At 40.7% G+C, this 12,398-nt stretch overlaps 2 long non-coding RNA genes across 2 annotated transcripts; one reads left to right on the plus strand and one right to left on the minus strand.

Annotated features, from left to right (window-relative positions):
* Window positions 1-1,557: 1,557 nt before the first annotated feature.
* LOC139831025 (uncharacterized) lies at window positions 1,558-7,678 on the plus strand. Its single transcript, XR_011745002.1, has 3 exons — window positions 1,558-1,759; window positions 3,350-3,432; window positions 7,331-7,678. It is a non-coding gene; the product is annotated as an uncharacterized lncRNA (long non-coding RNA).
* Window positions 7,679-8,197: 519 nt separating this feature from the next.
* LOC139831290 (uncharacterized) lies at window positions 8,198-12,080 on the minus strand. The gene is made up of 3 exons (XR_011745991.1): window positions 11,991-12,080; window positions 8,603-8,684; window positions 8,198-8,517 (listed from the first exon to the last, which is right to left on the minus strand). It is a non-coding gene; the product is annotated as an uncharacterized lncRNA (long non-coding RNA).
* Between the last annotated feature and the right edge of the window lie 318 nt (window positions 12,081-12,398).

Here is a 12,398-nt window from a genome sequence, read left to right on the forward strand (position 1 = left end):
TGTGTGTGAGATGAGGTGCCTGTATATAAAATAAAATAAAAATGTCATTTGAGAAGTTATCTAGGTTGCATGAATAAAAATTGTATATCCAAAGTGAGATGTTAATAATTTTTTAACTTAAAATTAAATATTATAAAATGTAAATCATTTTTTATGCATAAAAAACTACTACTCAAAACAATCCAAATCCATGTGCAGGCTTTTAAGTTGAACTGTTTTAGTTATATGTGCGGATTTTTCCGTACCGCCCTCGTTTCTGGAAAAAAAAATGGTCGATTGTATTACATCTATACGATTACTGTAAATTACATACAAAAACGAAAGAGCCTTTATAGGATTTAATATGTGACTGGTATACATTTAGACCTTCATTTTTTAATGCTTGTTTTCAAACTAGATCGCTCAGCACGACTATATCAACTAGTGGAAAATCCATTCAATCTATAGATATGCTTAATCTCAGAATTTCCCGAGGGCGTAGCCTATATAAAATGCCTGCAATATGGTGGTTTGTGGGTATCTCCTATGCATCATTGTTCTTGCACACACACTGTCCTATGGCGGGCGGACGGAAAGAGAGACAATCTACTGACTGCTCCACTCGCTAGGAGTACAGTGATGGTTGCCAGTCCAGGTATGGACGACGACGATTAGGGAATTATACAAGATCTTATTATATTAAGAATATCGGTTGGAGGAAGATCTCTCAGGATTATATTATATGATCGCGTAAGAATTGGTTAAGGATTTTTTTTAGCGGTTGTTGTTTTAAACACGAGGTTTTCTGGTTTGGCAACTCTATAAAATGAAAAGAATTAAATGAACGACTTTGAAAAAAATGATTTCAATGTAACGGGCTCGCTTCTAGTAATTGGCGGATACAATTTTAACTTATTGTGTAAAAAATTGTTTTGTGTGAATATTGAAGTTGTGTACGATTAAAATTATTTATTCCATCGCCATCTAATACATGTGATAAGCAATTATCCAGCTACTGAAAAAATTGTTCCTGAACTTATTGTAGGGTCAAGAAAAATGTTTTGGGGCGGCTCAAGTGAGGTAGTTCAAGTCTTTGACGGGCAGGATATACATTGGATGAAAATACAGTGGACATGAAAAAGTGGATGGTGTTAGACAGCGGTAGAACTGGTACGTAGTGTGGACTGATGCCGTTGCCCACGTAAATTCTATTGTTTAAATATAAATTAGAAATTAAAAAGGTTCATTCATGTAGACTGTAATTCACGAATGAAAGTGCTTTATCTGAAGGCTTAACTTATAGAAGCTATTGGAAAAAAATTGAAAAAATACTCTAATTACTAGGAAAAATTAACAAAAAATTATTTGTCAAAAGAAGGTTTGATGATTTTGATAGTTATTAAAGTGTATAAACATATTATTAATACAAAAAAAGACATCGTAATGGTGAGTTATAATGTTTGATTTAATGTTGGTTAGCATAAAAAAGTGCTTATAGGCACATCTAAATTGGAAATTCTTATTTTTTTGGGGGGGGGTGCTTGTATAACGTAAAGTGGGTGCGGGTAGGTATACTGTGTTCTTGCATAAAGCAGCAGCCTTAAAAAAAAGGCTCTATTTGGGGTGCGAAATTAGGATTAGAGATCGGCGGTCGAGCTTCGTCCTCATGTTTGGATAGTGGGCTGTGTAAATCTCCCGAACAACATCGATAGAGCTGGTTGGATAGATGCATCTGGTAGAACTTCGGGATTCAGGAAAAGGGGATAGCGCAGTATTGCAGGTAATCCCTAGATCCATTAATAGGTGATGGAGGTTGAAAATCTTTTAGTGTGTTCTGTTTCTTTGGGATAACAATTCTACTCACTTAATCTATTGGTAGAATTATAAGGATTGGTGACGGGAGATGTAATTGGATTGTCCAGATTTATATTGTGAAGCTGCTGGTTTATTGCTTTTTTTGCCTAGGCTTGATGAATTGTTAAATTATACTAAAATTATACAATCGATCTGTGGACAAATCTATTTGGACGAAAATATACAGGAATATGCTTGATAATTTGAATGAATTTGATGGTAGCGAGACTGTATGATGGTACTAGTTGACTTTTTAGTACAAGCATAAAAAAGAGTTGAGGCAATGTTTAAATAACTGAAATTGTGAAACATCCTAAATTAAGGCGAAATGATTGCTGGTAGCGAGATTGGCGATACAACAGTAGTTCTAGAACTAAGAAATAAACATGCGTTTTGATTGAACAATGGGGGGGGGGGGAGTGGGGGTGCTGCTGATTTGAAACTGGAGTGCTATCTCGGTTGTGTGGTGGCTCATGCTTCTTGGTCTGGTGACTTGGTGGCACATTGTCAGTTCTTGCTACAGTCAAATGGTGAGGACTGATGGTGCTGCTCTCCATTGTTGGGTGGTTGGTTCAGCTCTGGGTCGTCGACATTGCTAACTGCAGCCAGCCACTGGTCAAGGTTTTTGTTGATCCTCCTGTTTTCCTCCAGCATTTGCATCTGAGCTTCTTCCTCCCCATGTGTTCTGATGGAGTCTCGGAGGGCTTGCTCAAGGTCATGATCTATCACATTGGCAGCATCGTTTTCCTCCACTGAGGGTATGTGCTGCACTTCACTTTCTGCTCCTGCAGTTATGTCTGTAGGGTATGGGCATTGCTCATAAGAGTAATCCGCTCCCACTCCATTTTCCATTGCTTCAGTCTCATCATCAACTTGAAAATGAAGTACTGGAGTGGATGGGATGCTGTATGATTCGTTGATAGTGTGATCAACAAACTGCATGGGTACCTGAACAACATGTGATCCGGGATCGCAGTAGTAGCCGGAGTTCAGCAAGCCTTCTGGAGACATTTCTTCAGTTTCCTGCTTCAGACTCAAGTCTTCTGGGTCTGCTTGCAGGATTGCATCATCAGTCAGCTTGTAATCCTCATAAACGTGGACTGCCGTCGTGTCGGTGACAACAGTTTGCACGGTGAGGATGGGTGTGTCGGCCTTGGCGATGTTGGACCATTGTTGAGTCTGAATGCTGGCAGCTGAAATGGACATGTCGGAGATCGCGGCGTGCGCCGCAGAGTCGCTGTCTTCATAAGGGGCTGGGGTGTCGGCGTGTGTGAGGTAGTTTGGCTTGGGTTCAGAGAGATTGTGGTCTATAGGATTGGCCGATGATTGGCTTGTGTGCTGGCTACTGGTGCTTTGGGTTGTCTTCCTCCTCTTGAGAGGAAGCATGTAAGATGGTGTGGCGGTGGCGGACTGTTGTGCAGAAGAGTCAATCTGTCTCTTCATTGGCTTTGGAGTGTTGAATTCTTGCAGTGTTGATGAGTTGGCTTGTTTCATGTTGTGTTCTTGTTCTGTACAGGTTGAGCCGTTTTGGTGCCAACTATATAGGCGATGGAGGGTAATAGATCTACAGAGCATATACGTTTTAGAATACAGTTACCGGTACATTTCCTGGCTGGCTTAACAGTAGAAGAATATGTAGAATTGAAGTGTATAATTGATTGCACATAGCATTGTGTTGTTTGTTTTACAGTTCTGCTTACTACCGGTTGCTTCCTGTTGGTTTGGTGTAACTTCGAATATGATGTTGTTTGCACTGTAGATGCAACTAGGACAGATTGTGTAATTTAGGTTGGAATTGCTTTTTCCTGAAGTTCTACCTCCTAATTTGTTGGTGAAATATATTTACAAAAATAAGTAGATTTCCTAGGTGGGTAATCATCGCGAAGTGATGTGTTTTATGTGTTGAGAAAAATGAAGCTTTTTTATAGGATAAGGAAATTGTGTGTTGAGTTGTTTTAGATTATAAGGGGGATGTAAATCTGGTGTGGGTGTGGTTAACAAATGGGACGATCTAGATGTCTAGGAAATCACCTGTCGGCCAAAAAAAATTTAACCTGGTTGTATGTGTCAGTTGTTACTATATTTGATGAACGTCAGGTGAAACAAGAAAATAAATGACTTGCATCGCGATGTTTGAGGATCCAGAAAATTCAATGCTTGCTGCTAGATTTCTAAAAATCTATGGACCAGAGAATAAAAGAAGAACAATTATTGCGCATGTTGCGTTACATGTGAGATGTTGGGGAGTGGTAACAAAACTAGTTCATTCATCTATGTCTTGTACAAACTCCGTTGGGAGGGCACCGGAGTTGCCACGTAGGTGCAACAGATCAAACAACATTTCAGCATTTGTTGGGCATTTCTGGGACGCCTGATATGTGACGCGTGGAAAGGAAGATGTAAAGAATGTTAGTACAGGCAAAAACGAACTGCTTTTTTATTTATAGGATAAAAGTAAAACTGCTAAATAGGAAAGTACCGATGTAAGTTTTCCTCCCTGCTTCACACCGTCAAATGTTCGACAGAACTGGAGAGCTTCAGGACCAAAGTCGTAGCTGATTTTGTCATCAATAGTGCGGATAAATATTGTTAGTGTGGGATTGGATAAATAGATGATGAATCTATTTTAGGACATGTAATAACTTACCCGTCGGGTCTTAAGACATCAAGAGATGATGAGGTTGTGTATACCCTTGCCCACTCTTCCCAGTCGACGCTCCAACCATCGAAGAAAGATTCGATGCAGCGGCGGAATGCAGAGTTCAGCATGGTTACGATCTTTTCATAATCTGACCAGTTACCATCCCTGTTACCGGCGGCGTGTATGGTGATCTGTCTTCGTTTCATGTCCCATGCTATGCATGCCCACGATCCTTTTACGACCACCATGGTAATGAACTATTTGACACAGGTTTAGAAAGTTAAGAAATTTTCTATGCATAGGAGGGAGTGAGGACAAACTGTGGTTAGCTTGTTACCAGCATGCATTTTGATATGTCATTGCTTATGTGTTTGCCAACCCACTGATGTTGGATGCTTCTGGAAGATAAGTAGTCTTCACCGGCGATAACACGCATCTTAAATGAGTTGAACAAACGTATATCAGAATATAGTTTGTGGATGAAGTTCACTAAAATGGAAAAGGGTTTTGTACAAACCGGGAAGTCTGTTTCCAAGTAGTGCCTCCAATCCACAGATTTGCCTTGTTGTCCTGTGTGTTGGTATTTTCGTAGCATCGTCATGTCGCATGTATCAGGGCCTAATGAGCCGTTAGGTCCAAATTGAGCAACAATGTCTTCAGAAGATATCTCTATGAATTTAGGTGAACCGTGTCGTATCCAGAACCTGTTTGAAAAAAAATTTGTGAAGAAGGTGAAAAGTTGGTATTTGTTGTGACTGCAGTTTATTTAGTCTTGGGGAATGGTTTTTGTTACCTGTTTGGGTCTACGGAAGCTCTAAGTGCCCACTTGTAGAAATTATTGGCAGCCTCGAGCCTCTTCGAGCAGATTTTCGCTGAACAATCCCTAGGGGGGCATATAATTCTACCTTCCCGTACCTGCTTCTTTGTGACAGGAGACTGTGTGAATTCTAACTCGGAGGCGTCATCGTTAAGGTTTATCTTTTCCGAACAGCGCTTGTTGAATAGGAATTCTCCTGACTTAATCTTGGTTGAGGATAAAGGGGAGTTGGGGCTTGACATTCGTATTGTTTTTCTAGGAGGGCTGGGTCCTATTGGTGATATAGGTGTGACAGGACTAGGTGTGGGTCCAGTGATGACACAGGTTTCAAATTCTGGTCCTAGTGAAAATGAAGGTGCATCGCATGCCTGTCTGTTTCGTGCTCCTTGCTGGGGTGGGGTGTTGACATCTGTATAATGTGAGTAAGATTAGCATAAATATTGATTTGGTGCATAACCTATATGGTGAAGCATTATACCAAGAAATGTAAAAACAATAACCTGTTCTGAATTGATTTGTTGGTGACGGTGTATGTCCGGGGGGGTATGTCTTTGTTTCAGCTAAATCACTGGAATACTCTAATGATATTTTGCTGAATGCGTCTAGAAGTTTCTCTGACTCTTCCTCTATTGATTGGCGTGCCTGGGTAAGAATTTTTAGGCACTTCGCCTTGTGTGCTTTGGCTGCCAATATCATCTTCATGCTTTGCTGGGGGTTGGTTAAAATACAAAAATTGATATGAAAGATATTGTTAGGAAACTGTTGTAGTAGATTAGTTTTACACAAGTGTTGCAATTGAAAAACATACTGTGATGGGGGGCTCATGCTCCTTATTTGTCGCAGCTCCATGGTGTTGTTGTTGTTGTCGTGCCTGGACAGCGGTGTCTGTCCTCGATCGTTTCTGGTGATTAGTATTCGAGGTGGTTGCAACAGAATTTGTGGTCCGATTGTTTACGCCCCTTCTGTACACAACATCGGTGTCTGCCCTGGGCTGTTAATTAAACTTAATAATGTCAGTAGGTTTCCTGATTTGTGTAAGCAAGCAAAACAAAAAAATGATGTTGCGTATACTTCTGACTAATTGACGTTAGCTGGAAAGGACAGTTTTTTAGTTGCAGTTGCTCTGACCTTGCCAGCGCCGAACATCCTGCACGGTGTCTGCCCCCTTAAACCGATTGTTTCGGCCAACACGTGTTTGGAAAAGGTTCTCGCATCGAATAACTCCATACGAGACTTGCTGCCCTTAGGAAGTGAGGTCTGCTCGTAATCCATGTTGTCTAGATAGAAAATCTAAATGCAGAGTGCGATGAAAATGGTAAGACTAGGAAATGAAAAAACAACGCAAAACTTGTTCCGTAATGAAAAAAGATGCACCTGGAGTGTGGGGGAGGGATGAGAAGCAAACCTGGAGGAAAAGGGTGGTGCCTGCTGGTGGATTGTATGACACATTTTTTCGAAGTGCCATTTTTGAAGCGGCACATGCGGAGAACATGGCATCCAACAAATAGTTTGACCAGTTGAAAGTGTGAATCAGGTCAGGATCTGTGAGAGCTGGCCAGAAATTGACTGATTCTTGATCTCCTGGGTTATTGCTGTCAACAATCATACACACAACAAAAATTACAAATGAAATCTTGAAAATTTTGACTTCATCGCCTATCAGTTCTCGCCCGCATAACGCTTGCAAGGTTTTTTCAGCAGCTTTGATCGGAGATTTATTGGTATCGTCCATACCAATGAGAGATTGAATTTTATTCCGCATATCCTGTGATTTATCTAGCGATGCGTCCCATACATCTTTCCCACCGCATGGTGTCCCTAGTACTTTGGAGATATCTTCCTGGAAAAAAGTGAGCCTCCTGCCAACATGAACAGAAACAGACCTTGACATGTTGTCTACCTTGGGCATCAACCAAACGGTGAACTGTTTGTCGAATTGCAATTCGTGAACAGGTTTTGCGAAGGAGCAAAACCCTGTTGATTCGGCAATGGTTTTTTGCTGCTGCGTGAACATCTTGACTATGCGGTTTAAGCTGCAGGAACAGGTGGGAGTTTGCATATGGAACATGCCGGTGGACACCCTTTTCTTCTGGGATGCTTGGTAAGTTGTTCTTTTGTGAGCGACCTTTCCTGCTAGCCCAAGAAGATGTGGAGCTGCTCATGATGATGAACTGTACAAAATTTGGTATAAATAAATGAGTAAGAATGTTAAACTGGTTTGGATTGAAGGTTTCCAGTAGGAGAATGATATAAGTAAATACCTGGATTTTGAATCCTGGAGAGCGCAAGCTTCTGATTGTTTTAGAACAGATGAAGGAAGGATTGTTGTGTTCATGAATTTTGGGCAGTAATTATTTTGTGTACAGGGATATAGAGTGAGAAAAGGTGTTGTGGGAGGTAATACATGCCGAAGTGTATTTCATCGTGCTTTGTACAGTTTGCATAGCTCAATCTTCTACTTTGGACACTGTTTCAGCATGTGTATTGTAATGTGTACTGCGTGTAAAGTGTATTGTAATGTGTACTGCGTGTGAATGGGTGTCTATTGAAATTTTGAAAAGGTGAGCTCTATTCAACTAGGTAACACATGGCGTTAACATGCAGGCGTTTGGATTTTGTGCTCCCATGTGCAGATCCGGAATGATGTGCTGTATATCCAATGGCTGCCATGGTGTGCATAGCTAGCCACCATGGTAGCCCACTATTTTATACGACGCGGATTTGCTACCATGGTGGCTAGCTATGCACACCATGGCAGCCATTGGATATAGTGTGCTGGAAATTGAATGGATGAAGATTCCTACTTGTAGCAATAGAGTGAGCTGACGGAATCTTCATCAGGCGTTACAACCGTTAGTGGTTCTGGCCGAATTGTATAGTTGCATTCTACAGTGTATAATCTTGGTTAGAAGGTGAAGTGTAACTTCGACTGTACTACACATATAAATACAGTTCATATTGCACACTATTTCTACACTTTTTTCTACAATTACATATAAGACTTGCTCTGTAGTTTGCATAGCAGAAAGTTACATTTGATTGGAAATCAGAGGGAATCAAAAATACTGCTGCACTGCTGTATCATATACAACAACTAAAGATACTGCTGCAGGATACATCAGAGGAAGCATAAAAGCAGTAAATCGCAAATTTGATTGTTAATCCAGAATTTGATTGGATGGATGCTAGAGATCAGTCCAACAGGTTTGTTTCTTACTTCTATAATCTGGTAGAGTTTTAAAATTAGAACTGTCCGTGTTATAGTAAGATATGGTAGCAGTAGCATATAAACAGATCTTAATGTGCATTACCTTTTTAGCAGCATGCCGTCTGGTACTTGCCTTCCTGCGTCCTGGAACTATGGAGCTGTGGAGAGGGCTCTAAGAGAAGCATCTGGCAGGGGAGAAAAATGCATATTTGAGCCAAGCATAGGACAAGTGTTTCAAACTTTGGAGGAAGCTTACGAGTTTTTCAACATGTACTCATGGGAAATTGGTTTCGGAATTAGGTATGGTAGGAGCCGGATAAATACATCAAAGCTGAAAAGCAGGCAGGACATAGTCTGTTCATGTGAGGTATGTTATTATTGTTCATTTATGTTACCTAGCAGATCTAGTATCATGTTATAGACATATAATGGTGATAGTAAAGAGTTTGAATGTTTTTTTTGCAGGGCAGGGACACGTCAGATCATAGTCGTTCGTCCAGGTGTGACTGTCCTTGCATACTGTCGTTGCTACGGTCAGATGATGAGTCCTGGTATGTTAAGAGATTTGTATGTCAGCACACCCACCAATTGTCTGTTTCGTGCGGTGAAAAGCGTCGGTGGCCTTCACACAGCCGTATCGATGGTAATACTCGTGAGCTGGTGAGGCACCTAAGAGCAAACAACGTGCAACTATCAAGGGTTTGCTCAATAGTTGGGACAGTTCACCAGTCTGATTCTTACGTCCCATTCAGCAGGCAATCTGTCCGTACCTTGTGTGCAAAACTAGCTCAGGAGTCTATAGAAGGAGATATGACAAAGACGCTAGAAAACTTTGCTAGGATTAAAGCTAGGGATCCTGGTTTCTCTATATGCATGGACCTAGATGATCAGAAAAGAGTAAGGTCCTTGCTTTTTGCGCACGGTTCCAGTAAGATTGACTATGCATCTTTCGGCGATGTTGTTACGTTCGACACCACATATAGGACTAATCTATACAACCTGCCTTTCGGACTTTTTGTCGGTGTCAACAACCACTTTCAGAGCATAATTTTCGCTGGTGTGCTGCTAACAGAAGAGACTATAGAGGCTTTCAAGTGGACATTCCGCAACTTTGTCGCCCTGATGGGGAGAGATGCACCAACAACAATTCTCACTGGTACTTTTTGATTAGAGATGATTTTAATTCTAATTTTTAGTTCAGTTTTTTAAGATATGTTATGACATATGTTTGTTGCTGAAAATATGCATATCAGTGTCACCAGATGCGTGTGGCCATTGAGTCAGAGTGGCCTGACACTCGACATCGGTGGTGCAAGTGGCACGTGCTTCGTAAAGCAAAGGAGTCATCAGGGCCAATATACAGCAAGAACTCGGCATTTAAAAGAGATCTTCATGAGCTGCTTGACCAGGTAGTTGAGGTTGTGGAGTTTGAGACACGTTGGGCAGAAATTGTTACTGAACATGGGCTTGGTGAAAACGAGTTCTTGACTAGAGCATACGAGAACCGTGACATGTGGGCTAAACCATACTTCAAAGATACATTACGCGCTGGTATGACAAGCACACAAAGAAGCGAGAGTGCAAACCACGTGCTAAAGACTTATATACCGCGATCAGCACCTATGCATCTTTTTGTTACACGGTTTGACAAAGCTAGTTACGGGCCGTGTGGCGGACCAGGGAAGGGAAGAGCATGCAACTAAGCAGGTTAAAGAAGTCAGAATTTAAGTACTTTTTGATAGCATTAAAAATGTCATTGTTTAGTTTGATGACATTTCCAAACATCATTATTTATTTTAGGTAAACTTCCTACTCCGTGCCGGCGTCCCTATAGAGAAGCATGGTAGCAGAATATACACTAGGAATATGTTCGAGCGTTTTTACAGAGAATTATTCAGGTCTGGATCTTTTAACTGCACTGAATATGAAGACGGTGGGAGGTACATTATTAAGTATGCAAATGCTAGGGCTGAGTTTGCCTATGCAAGGAAAGAGTTTGTGGTTGTAGTAAATTCAGACAGAACAGACTTTGTATGTGTCTGCAAATCATTTGAACACTCGGGCATACCATGTCGCCACATGCTTAAGGTATTACTCTCAAGTACTTAAATTATACATTTTCTTGTCTATAGATATTTTTTAGGCATGCACATATTGTTTGGGTAATAGACAACATCTAAAACCCTAACGCTGATACGTTTGCAGGTCCTTGTGCATACAGGAGCTGTTTGTATACCTGAATGTCTTGTTATGAAGAGATGGACAATATCTGCAAGGAATGGAGTGCAGTGCTTCATACCAGGTTACAAAGAATCTGTCTCTCGGGGAGATGACGCTGCTTCCATGCATGGTTTATTGCACGCTTGCGCGATGGAGCTAGTTGGTTTGGGATCAACATCGAGGCAAGCATTCGAGGTAGCGGTTGACTATGTTAGTCAGGCGAAGGCTGTAATTTCGGCAATGACAGTAGATGATCCTGCTAGCAATGGTGTCGAGGCTACATCTTTACCAGAAGAATGTTCAGAAAGGCTGGTGTTCGACGCGGCTTGCGCTGCTCCTCCACGTGTAAGATCTCGTGGTCGACCTAAGGAGCTGAGATTTAAGTCACCAATAGAGTCACCTGGGTCTAGGAAAAGACCTGTTGCTTCAGGTTGCAATGGACAGGCTGTTGACGACGATATACCTCGTAGATCAACAAGGTTCCTAAAGACTGGTGCTTACACAGTTGAACATTGTGGATCCTGTGGTTCTACTCAACACAGCACATCTGCTTGCCTAGTTAACATTGTACATAGCACAGGGACTGCAACACAGCGCAGGTGCAAAAGTTGTGGGGAGACTGGGCACAACAGGTCTACCTGCGGCCGAAAATCGACATATGTCGCAAAATAGGTTAATGCGTGGAAGTAATTCATATTATCCTAGATATGTATCAATTTTAATTTTACCAGTATTGTATACACTGCTTGTAGTGCTACTCCAGCTAATTTGTGGTTTCCTATGAATTACGAACACTTTGTGTAAGGTAATTTTTTATCCAGTACGTTGGTTTGTTGCTAATTTGTTGGTCTGAGCTCATTTTGAAAGTTACAATTTTGTTTAATCACATATGATCTTGTCGGAATGAAGAAAAAAAACTCATCCAACCACACATGTTGATTAAAATGTGTTGGAAAAAATTATTTAGTAATGCCCGTTTGATGAATTTATTATAAAAACTGTTCAGCAAAATTCCAAAAAAAAAGCACATTATGTTAGAAGGAAGTTTTAAATAAGAATGGTCTTTTCTTTATTCACTATAAAAATAATAAAGTACCAATAGATGATTGAAATTGCTAATGTTTTATATGTTTACCACTATTTTAGTATAAAATCATAGGTTGTATGTATCCATGGATTATAATTCCGTTTTGCTTGTCAGTTACCCAACGGCTATATCATGTATTTTTCGCAGTACAGTGTGCAGTACAATGTGGATAACGAGGTGGTACCTTTTCAAACGGCTAGTTGGCCTATAAAAACCTTGCCTTCTACACTTGCTGATGCACAAAAAATACTGAGCCTTTCTGCTTGTAGCTCTCTTATCCATTGCAAATTCACTAGTTCCTTGTATCTACCTGGATAAATAAACTACCTTAGTGATGTCTTCGGTTTCAAAGATGGTGTATGAGAGCAATGGTGGTTACCTTGGTAATTCGAAATATCTTTGTCACTGCAACCAACCAGCTGACCTTTGGAAGTCAGGAACTGAAGCAAATCCTGGCAGGATCTTCATCAAGTGTGGCATGGTTAAGGTTAGTGTATCTGAAAAATCTGCAATTTACACTGAACTTTATAGCACTTTCAGTCCTGAAAGATTTTTTTTTCTTTTATCTACAGAAATGCAAGTTTTGGGAATG

Source organism: Lolium perenne, chromosome 5 (assembly GCF_019359855.2).
Source record: "Lolium perenne isolate Kyuss_39 chromosome 5, Kyuss_2.0, whole genome shotgun sequence".
Taxonomy (NCBI): domain Eukaryota; kingdom Viridiplantae; phylum Streptophyta; class Magnoliopsida; order Poales; family Poaceae; genus Lolium; species Lolium perenne.